An 11,192-nucleotide genomic window follows, 5' to 3' on the forward strand; every position below is an offset into this window, starting at 1 on the left:
GAAAAAGAGAGAAAATCCTCAGCCTATTTGGAATACAAAGAAAACTGCCACCCACAGTCTGTCACCCTGGCACCCTCACCATCTGCAGCCTTTCAAAGCTCTTGCTGGTTCCCACCCCCTTCCAGAGCTAAGTTGCTGAGGCCTCTTCCACAGGCCTGATGTTTGCTGAGCTCAGCCCAGAGCATCCTCTTTGGGAGTGCCTGATACTGATGCACATTAAAAATAAAAGGGGATGGGGCTCTGCGTACTCAGCCCGCTTCTGGCAGGGGACGCTTAAATTTGCTGCTTGTCAGGAAATTCACTCTGAACACAAAAGTGTCCTGGGCAAAAGATGCTCAACCAGAAAGGGTGCAGAAGTATGAGGCTGCAGGTGAGGCAGAAGCACCCCCTAGCCAGCTGGAAGCCACTACGCTGTTCAGCAGACTTGACTGAAGCAGGTGTCCAACCCCAACCAGCCACCTCCACCTCCACCACATTGATGGGGCCTCCTTTGTAGGGAGAACTGCTTTCGCCTGATGGCATATGAGAGAAACAAGACAGGTTGGCAAACAAGTCTGGTCATGAAGGGCTCACTCACCCATCACATAGGCATTGGGCACTACTGTGCGTCCGGCACTGGGCCAGGCACTCCATAGTCCCAACACCTCCCTGCCTTTCAGGAGCACGTGTTGTATTGCAAGAGCATGGGACCAAGTAATGCCAATGTGTGTATTCAGTGTGGTCAAGGGCTCCTCCTGACCCCCACTGACCTACTATGAGGCCTTCAGCAAGTCGCTTCACCCTCTGGAGCTTCATTGTACCCACTTGTAACATGAAGGTATTGGACCTGATGATCCAGATGGTTCTCTTTCAGGTCGTGAAACTTCTCCAATTCCATAGGGTTTACATACAAAGCTTTTGCAGGAAATTTTATTGCTATCGTTGAGCCACTACATGATGATTGCACTTAGTTTAGGAGAAATGCTATCTTGGAAAAGTCACTGATGAGAACAGCCACACACACAAAAATGGGTTTTTTATGCCAGTGAGGAATTATGTAGTTAAATGGACAAAATCGAACTGCAAAGCAGCGGATAGTATCTGTCACTCATATGATAAAATATGCTTAGTTATTAAACCAACATATCTAACTGTTTCTGTGCTGATTCAGAAGGCACTTGGGGATCTTGGAGAATCTCATAGTTGTGGTTTGGGAGCAGAAAGTGGAGTTCTCGGCACTGACATCAGGAGACCTTCTAGTCCCAGCTCTTGCTCTAAGAGTTTGTTTGACTTTGGTGAATCATGCATCCTTCCTCTACCTCGGCTTCTGCATCTTTAAAACAAGGAAGGGCTCAACCAGACTCTGTGAATTGGCCCCAGTTCTAGCATTCTAGAATGTAGAATTGCATTCTACAATTCTCTGGATCAGACTGCCAAGTGTAATAAAGATTTCCAGCACTAGACATGGATGAGAAATCCCATCATTTTTGGTCTCTAGAACAAGAGAAAGAAGGCCTACTGTCACATACATGTTTAGAACAGGACATGTTACCACCATGATTTGAGGCAGCTTGAGGGTGTCTCTGACCTTTGCCAAAGAAGTCTTTGCCAAATTAAACATCTCATAAAACTTGAAGTCTGCCTCTGTGCAAAGGAGTGTGGCAACAGATCCATCCTATCAGGAAGACAAAATTGTCTCACCCCGTGACCAGAACCAGTCCCTTAGGCAAACAGCTTGAGTTCATGCAGAAAATCTTCCAGCTTCTTCCTGGGGCCAGCACCAGTTCTTTCTCTCCTTTGTTACTCCATATTGGCTTCATTTCCCTCACTTCCCTTTCTCTGTGTGCACCAAACTTCACTCTGGTCAAGGAAGGAAACTGTGGCTCTCGGGAACAGAAAATATCCCTTTTAGAGCTCATAGTCACAAATGAGCTAGCACCTCAATCTAAAGAAGTTTCTCAAAGTGTGGTCTGTTGACTCCGTGTATCAGAATCAGTGATGCTAAAAGTGCAGAATCCAGGTTCTACCTCAATCTATTGACACAGGATTTCTATGGGAAGCCTGGAATATGCATTGTCACAAGCATTCTGGATGGGAATGAAGCTTGAGCCCCACTGCCTCACAACAGGGCCCCTTGTCCAGGTCTAGGATATTTGAATTATAGGCAATTTAGTGGAATTTTTGGTATTGAAACCAGAATAAGAGGTAACAACGTATGATTTGAGAAGCCATACATGACACTTGTTGAAATAGACCCAAAAAAAAAAAAAAAAAAATCTAAGGCCAGGCACAGTGGCTCGTGCCTGTAATCCTGGCACTTTGGGAGGCTGAGACAGGCAGATCACCTGAGGTCAGGAGTTTAAGACCAGCCTGGCCAACATAGTGAAACCCAGTCTCTACTAAAAATACAGAAATTAGCTGGGCATGGTGGTGGGCACTTCTAATCCCAGCTACTCAGGAGGCAGAGGCAGGAGAGTTGCTTGAACCTGGGAGGTGGAGGTTGCAGTGAGTCAAGATCATGCCACTGCACTCCAGCCTGGGCAACAGAGCGAGACTCCATCTCAAAAAAAAAAAAAAAGAAAGAAAAAATGTCTAAGACAGAGATTGGCAGTAGTTCATATGGGGCTTCTCTAATGGCAGTGCTACTATAAAATCCAGGCCTGCTCATCTTCTTTAAAGGTAAAGAAATTTACATTTCCCTTCCCAACTTCATCAGAATCAGGGAGCAGCAACTCACCCTAATTAGTCATCTCACAAGAAACTGGTAAATAAACTACAATGTTATTCTGTTAGTTACAAGGACAGACAAAATTGATAAGCAAACAGGAGTGTTCATGGCAGCATGCCAAGGAATTCCCCCCCACACACACTTTCCCTTCCTTTTCTTCCTTTCTTTTTTTTCTTTTTACAAAAATCTACATAGAAAGGCAAATTACCACTAACAGATGGTTTGATGAGCATGGGCATGGGAATTAGATGATGTTAAAGTCATGAGATGTGGCAACCAGCAACACTCTCCATCAAAGGAAAGAAGGTGAGAACAGACCTGTAATTTACCTAAGCACTTCCTATTGACAAGGCACCATCCCTACTCTTAACCTTGTAGGAATATGCTTGGCTGAGGGACAAGAATCTTCTTGCTAGCTGCTTTGAGCTAGCCAATGATAGCAAACCCAGTGATAAATGTTTTGCTTTTTTTTTTTTTTTTTTTTTTTTTTTGAGACAGAGTCTTGTTCTGTCACTCAAGCTGGAGTGCAGTGGCCCAATCTCGGCTCACTGCAACCTCTGCCTCTTGGGTTCAAGTGATTCTCCTGCCTCAGCCCCCCAAGTAGCTGGGACAACAGGTGCCCACCACCACACCCAGCTAATTTTAGTATTTTAGTATATTGGTATATACTAAATAGTATTTTTAGTATATTCGTAATTTAGTATATTGTATTTTAGTAGATACAAGGTTTCACCATGTTGGTCTGGCTGGTCTTGAACTCCTGACCTCAGGTGATCTGCCCACTTTGGCTTCCCAAAGTGCTGGGATTACAGGGGTGAGCCACCACGCCTGGCTGGTTTCTTCTTCTGCTATTTTCTCCCTACACTGTGGGAGACAGAATAACATCCATCTTTATTCTGTCCATTGTAACACAAGTGAACAGAATTCTTGAGATGCAGCCTAGTCCTACTAACTAATAAAATTTCTTAATTCTTCATTATCTTAATCTCCACAAATGGGATTCTTAATTCTCCACAAATGGGACTGTAATCCATTACCTATAATTCCATTTGCATTTTCACCTAACCTCCACACTTGCTAAACACTTATTTTAGCAAAATGAGGCATAACAAATAAAATATTTGTTTTTCTACCAAATTATGTTCAAATTATGCACACATTTAATTCTTAACATCCCTTCCAAAAGTACAGCTGAAGCAGCCTTAGATAGAATGGAAGTGACCAGTACTTCATTTATGGGCAATGCACATCTAACCCATATGTATCTAACTAGGTTTCAGGCTCAGCTTCCAATCTAGGTCATGAAGGTGTGCACAACCTCCCTAACTTTCCCTATCATCCCATGGGTCCACTTTGTTACCATTAGTCACTTGTCATGCGGGTTCTATTGATGTGATCTGTCCTCCAGCTTTATAGGTTACATTTTTCCTATAATCAGCTTAAATTTAGGGGAAAGGACAAAGTCAGAGGTAGCAGGTGTATTGAAAACTTGCTTATCTTTACGGCAGCTGCTGAAACAGCTGAAATCGAAAACACTAGCTTCTTTCTCAAGAGCTTTTATTTAAAATGATAATTGTATCACTGTACATATAAAATAATGAAAGCATTAGAAATATGGTACTCTTAAGACCTGATCTGCATTTTCCTCGTTCAATGAAAAGAGAATGGGATTATCATATGGAAGAGAGCCAAAGGCACAGATAATACAAAATAATAAATTTAAGTTACCAAACATATATACTTTCACTTGTAATACACTTTGGGGTTTTTTTGGTTGTTGTAGTTTCTTTTTTATGAAAAGAGTTAATAATTTTATTTTCACATTTCACAATACAAATAAAAACTACTTTTTTTGGTCCCACTTCTCCCCTCCAAAACTATTCTCTCTTTGATAAGAAAAGAAAGTCTTCCTTATCATGCTGTTAAGAAAACACCCAGAGTCACAGCACCATGGTCTCCTAATGAAGTAGAACAAGTAATATAAACCTGATATACAAGGCCTCTGCACTATCCTTAACCATCTGGTCAAGTCATTCTAGGCCAAGCAGGCACCATCATGGGACAGGCAGGAGGCCTCATCATTGACATGTGGCCTCCCATGGGTGGCTTCATTCCAGGAGCAAGTCCCACTGGCATCATCCTATGAAAAGGAGGCCCATCACTGGCATCATGGGAGGGCTCCCATATGGGGTGCTGGCATTATACTTGGGCAAAGAGGACCTGGAAGGCTGGGGGGAGGTGGTATCATTGCCCCTGCAGAGGAGAGCAGAGAATAGAGTAGGAAGTATCTTTCCTCGTTGAAATGCAACCATTGTTTAGGCAATCAGGTTCTGAACCTGTTCTTCCATCCATTTCTGGTAGTAGTCTTTCACATTCTCTTTGTGTTTCCTACCACTGAAGTGGGCCTTTCTCACAGATGGAGAGTTGTGGGAGAGCTATGTATTGCAGTAGATAGAATAAGACTTGGGCATGTTGCTCTGAAGGAGGTTGGCCACTCCGTTCCACAACGCCTGGAGATGACTGAAGGAGTGGCCTGCCCCTCCACACCTGTGAGTGTTTCTCGTTAGGTGGAATGAGAGACTTGAGAAAAGAAATGAGACACAGAGACAAAGTATAGAGAAAGAAAAAGTGGGCCCAGGGGACCGGCGCTCAGCTTACAGAGGACCCACGCCGGCACCGGTCTCTGAGTTCCCTTAGTATTTATTGATAATTATCTTTACCATCTTAAAGATAAGGGAGTGGTAGGACAATAGGATCATTGTAGGGAGGAAATCAGCAGTAAGACATATGAACAAAAATCTCTGTGACATGAATAAGTTTAAAGGAAAATGCTGTGCCTTGAGATGCATATGCAAACATCTCCATAAACCTTTTAGCAGCATTGTTTCAGCCTATCACATGGGGAGAAACCTTGGACAATACCTAGCTTTCCTAGGCAGAGGTCCCTGCGACCTTTGGCCATGTACGTGTCCCTGGGTAGTTGAAATTAAGGGAATGGTGATGACTTTTAACCAGCAAGCTGCCTTCAGGCACTTGTTTAACAAAGACACATCCTGCACAGCCCAAAATCCATTAAACCTTGAGTCACCGCAGCACATGTCTCTTGCAAGGACAAGGTTGGGGGTAGGGTCACAGATTAACAGCATCTCAAATACAGAACAAAATGGAGTCTCTTATGTCTACTTCTTTCTATATAGACACAGTAACAGGCTGATCTTTTTCTTTTCCCCACAGATGACCTTGTAATGCATTTTTCAAACTTACAGCGTAACATGAAAATAGTGGTAAAATGTTTTGGAAGAAAACCCACAACATTTTATTCCAGGAATTCTCTGACCATACTATCCTGTCTTTCTAGAACTTTTCATCCCTACTCTGATTATACCTGTTCTTTGATCTTCGTAAGCTCTTCAGCAACTTGTATACTTCATTTTACCCTAGACTTCTGTTTTGTATCATCCGTTCCTGTTTCATTTCTTCCTTCTCCTGCCCAGGTCCCATTCTTATCACTTCAACTACTTTCTACCCAGAAAACCCAGCTTCCTTATCTCTTTTACCCCCTTCTATTAACCTGTCTTGTGGGAGGAACAATACAGTTGGCTCCCGGAACTGAAGCCGGGACAAACCGGTTAGGAAAATCCCTGCCAGAGGTCATAAACATGTCAGAAGAGTAACTGAAATAGCTCGGATGGCGGGAGATGGCAGGAACCAATCAAGAACAGCCAACTCGCACTGTTCAAATATCAACCAATCCCAAGCTTGCGTCGTTCAAAAAGACCCCTATGACTCTGTACTTGTTTACTGCTGACTATAAAAGACAGTTCCTAACCCTCCTCAGGGCTCTCGCTCGACACTCGGTCGGGGGTCCAGGTTCGAACCTGCAATAAAGATCCTTGTCGCTTGGCTTTGACTGCAGTCTCTGGTGGACTTCTTTGGGAAATAAACGGACTGGGTACAACAGTCTTATAAATCTCCAACCCTGGATTAACCCAAACATATCCATCTTCTTCCATGCTACCCAATGTAGCCAAGTGTCAGAGAAATACACATAGCTAGGTGGACTGGTGCTACTATTATACATTTAGGATTTCCAGTCTCATCTTGGTCCCCAGTGCTTCTAGCCATCTGTATCTGTGTCCCTGGTCAGTTACCCTTTTCCCCTCTTCTCCATGATAGGTCCAAACTTTTGCTGTTCTTCTCACGCTCCCTAGCCTATCCTCAGTACCCCTACTTTCTTTAACTGATAAAACTGAGATGACCAGGGATGAGCTTCCTCAGTGGGAAGCTTATCACTCACAAGCTTATCTGCATCTCTATTTTCCTTCCTGGGTGTTTTGGAGGACAAATGTGTCACCACGGTGCTCTTGAATTTACTCTTCTCCATATCCATCCAGGAATTTGTTCCATCAAAGATTCATTTTCTCTCCTGTTTCTTCAACTTCTCCCTCCTTCTGGTTTATTCTCATCATATTCAAGTCTCTTTAAATCTAAAAAATAATAGGCAAAACTCTCACCATTCTACATTCCTTCTTCAGCTATCACTCCTATTTGTCTTCTTTATATCTGGGCTTCTGGAGAGGTCACCATTCAGCTTTGCCACTTCTTTGCTGTCCATCCAGTCCTTCATCAGATATGACTTGGCTTCTGCCTCTTCAAATCCACAGAAACTGCTTGTCCTAAAGTCATCAATGACTTCCTCATTGTTTAACCCAGGGAACAGTTTGTTCTTTCCTAGTTGACTCCTCTGAGATACTTGGCATCATTGTTCTCCTTTTTGAAACTCTCTTCTTTAACTCCCAGTGGTATGTAGGCTGTAGGTTTACTGATAGCTCCCAAATTCTATCTCTAGCCCAACTCATTCCTTCAGACCCTCATATTGAACTGCACACCAAATTACCCACCTGAATCCAAATGCAACATATCCATAATGGGGCCCATTTATATCTCCCCAAGTTTCTTCCATTCGTGGGCCTCGATTACCAAATCGGAAGCCTGGGAGTCATCTTTAACTTCTCCCCTCACCTCCACCCTTACAGCCAATGGTTGCCAAGTATTTTCTACTCTACTTAATAAAAGGCCTTAATAAGAATGCCTCACTTCTAACTTAGACGTTGAAAGAATCAACTGACTATTCTGCTTTATATCTTGCCCCAGCGAAATCTTATGTGGAGATTTGGAATTCTGTGGTTTTCTCATTCTGCTCTTAATACATAACTTCCATTCACTGAATAGAAACACCTGACTTGGGAGCAGTGAACCCAGCTGCAGTGAAGGGTGCCAAGTATCAAGCTGATTTCTTTTTTAAGTATTTGTGTTGAGAAAACAGGGTTTTGCAAGCCATAATCATCTTGAATTATGCATTGTTGAGCTGCTTTAAGCATAAAAGCAAAAGAAATAAATTTGTAATATTCAGGGTAAAGTTGGGTCATGAAAATCATCACAGTGAAGTCATTTGTGGGGACTTGCCAGGTTCTTCTCATAAGGATGAATCTCACTAGTTCCCTTTGAAATGAAGGGGCTTGGAGTTCTGAACCACAGTCCTATCTTTGTGCTCCAAGTTAAAACACAAGAAAATAAACCAGAGGACAGGAGTGTGCCTGCCACCCCCTCAGCAGCCCTTCTGGCACACACGGGTAGACGATCATGTGTAGATGCATTTACACGGGTAGATCCATCACCACAGCCCTACTTGATGTCATCACAAGGCATGTTCCAAGACCCATCTGGAAGGTGTTTCAGAAGAGAAAAAGCCTAGAAGACTTCAACATTTATAAAACAGCCTATGCTAATCAGACTCAATTTTTTATCAGAAAACTTTTAAAGGGAGCAAAAATGAACTAAATACCATCCAAGATTCTTTCCAGCTGAAGAAAAGTCTACAATCCCTTTAAGTCACTGGTTCTTAACTTTGGTGGCAGTGGAGGTGAAGGAGGTGTTGCAGACTCCTTTGAGAAATCAATAGAGGATACGGATTCTGTTTTCAAAAAATGCTTACACATGCACACACGCTTACACCCATGCTTACACACCCCCCAACCATACACCTTTATGTACAATTTCAAGAATTTCATGCATCCCAGTTGAAGACCTCATGTCTACATTTAGGCACTGACTACACCTGAACTTGAATGTGACTGAAACTTTTTTCGTAATCACAAAAATATAAGATTTCCACTTAGCACCCTTGAAAATCACCCAGGCTTCTAACCTGTTCCTCTTCCATTTCCTAAGCATTCTTACTATGGACTTCCCTGGGTGGTGGTGGCAGGGGAGCTATTTCTCAGCTCAGCAGAGAATGCTGTTTTATAGTTAAGCCAGTGTTTCTCAGACAAAAGCCTTTGGGAGAACTTGGACCCATTCCATCTCCAGGCCCATGGCTTCTGGACTGGCTGTGCTAGGAAGGATAAGCCAAATTTTAGCTGTCCCCAGTAGGCTTTCCTCTCCACTGGGCTGAGAATATTATCAAAGAGACCCCAGATTTAGAAGCCAGGCTGGAAGTGGGTAGAATGGTTCAGGCTGCTCCTTTTCTGAAGAGACAGAACATGGTCTGGCTTGTCTACAGGTTTGAGTCAGGGATGATGGGTGCCCAGGAGGAGGGGAGAATTGAAGTCATTAAGACAAGTAAACTTTTAAGGGCTTTGGTGGTGCTGGCAGTTGACCTGAGTGGGACACATGGAACGGGAGCTTGTATTAAGAAGTTAAAGCTGGAGTAAAACATTTCCCACACTTAAATGTTCTCAGTGCTCAGATCAGTCCACCTCTCTGAAGCTGCGGGAGAGTGTCTGGGGCAGCAGTATTTTTGTTGCTTTATTACTATCATTGCCATGTGGCCTCTAATCTCTGTTATTAAGAACAACTTTGGTTTACCAAGATTCTTCACTTTCTAGAAACTACCATTTCACGATTTCTTAATGGTCATTTACTTACCACTTTCATTTGAGGGCTTTTTCAAGAATTTCAAAAAAGCATCAAAATTTCTGACTCCCTTCTAACTTGAAGCCTCAAAAAAATATCTTGCATGCCACCACAACTAGATAAACATGTTTCAATTTCTCCAGTTGATGAAAAAGTCCAATTTTGTTTCATATTACTTCTGCAGAATTACAGAAAATGAAATGTTGGCAGAACGCCACGGGAAAAAATACGAATTTTAGCAGTTTTGCCTAATTCAATTACATCATTACTTCCCAAACTCACCAGTTGTTATACCATATTGCAAAATGTCACCAGTACACTCCCAGTTTCATATATTATGGAGAAAAGAGAATTTTATTATGTGCCTGTAGAGAAAGTGGAAGAGGAGCTTGTACAAGAGAAGTGTCACATGACAGTGACTGTGTGCACTTGCCTCCTACAAATTCTGATAGGTGCAGAGAAAAGAGTTTAGCAAAGTTTATTAGTTCATATTTTTTTAAAGAAACAAAATTTCCAATTTTACTTTGCATTAATGAGTTGACACAATGTGTTCACTGTATTATGTAGAATAATACTCATGAAATAGACGCTTTCTGTGGACTCAAAAATAGAGGCTTTACATTCACAGTTCTGTCTACCTGGAACTCCCCACCATGCACACACACACTCTCTCTCTCTCTCTCTCTCTCTCTGTCACACACACACACACACACACACACCCCTTCACAAATTAATTCCAGGGCATCCTTCGTTTTTCACCTGATTGGACAAGTGATTCTATGTCCAATGTGAGTGGAGAAGGGGCTCCAACCCAAGGACGTGGTATGTGTTCAAGAAGGGAGGAAAGGTGGGAAATTAGCAAGCATAAGGTTTCAGTGGAAACTATGTCATTCTCTTCCTGTCCCAATCCCTATGGCACTGTAAATGTGAAAGTGGCCCCAGCCCAAGCCTAAAGGAATAATAATCTATTATTTGTGAATGTAAGCAGTGAAGCCATGGAGCGCTTAAAGCACAAATACTGGAGGCAAAATGCCTGGATTTGACTCCCAGCTCTAAAGGTTACTACCTGTGCCACCACAGATAAATTGTTTAACCCCTTTTTTGCTTCAGTTTCCTAATTGGTAAAGGGAAATAATAATAATAACAGAAGAAGAAGGAGGAGGAGGAGGAGGAGGAAGAGGAGGAGCTGCAGCAGCAGCAGCAGCAAGATGTTGAAATAGAAGGCTCCACCTATCATCCCCCCTGCAAGGACACCCAGTTAACAACTATCTATACAGAAAAAACACCTTCATAAGAACCAAAAATCAGGCGAGCCCTCATAGTACCTGGTTTTAACTCCATATCATAGTACAAGATATAAATAGAAACAGCAAAAAGTTAAAAAGCAGGGAAACAAAGTTATGGCATAGAGTTCTTATTTTTAATTTTTTGCTTGTTTATGCAAACAGTGTTATGTTGTTATGAGGTTAAAATAAGGGTTATAAGATAGTATTTGTAAGCTTCATGGTAACCTCAAACCAAAAAACATACAATGGAGACACAAAAAAATAAAAAGCAAGAAACTAAATCA

At 42.3% G+C, this 11,192-nt stretch overlaps 1 pseudogene; it reads right to left on the reverse strand.

Moving 5' to 3' along the window:
• Positions 1-4,720: 4,720 nt before the first annotated feature.
• LOC108582237 lies at positions 4,721-5,321 on the reverse strand (annotated as a pseudogene).
• Between the last annotated feature and the right edge of the window lie 5,871 nt (positions 5,322-11,192).

The sequence above is a fragment of the Papio anubis genome, chromosome 13 (assembly GCF_008728515.1).
Source record: "Papio anubis isolate 15944 chromosome 13, Panubis1.0, whole genome shotgun sequence".
NCBI classification, from domain to species: Eukaryota; Metazoa; Chordata; class Mammalia; order Primates; family Cercopithecidae; genus Papio; species Papio anubis.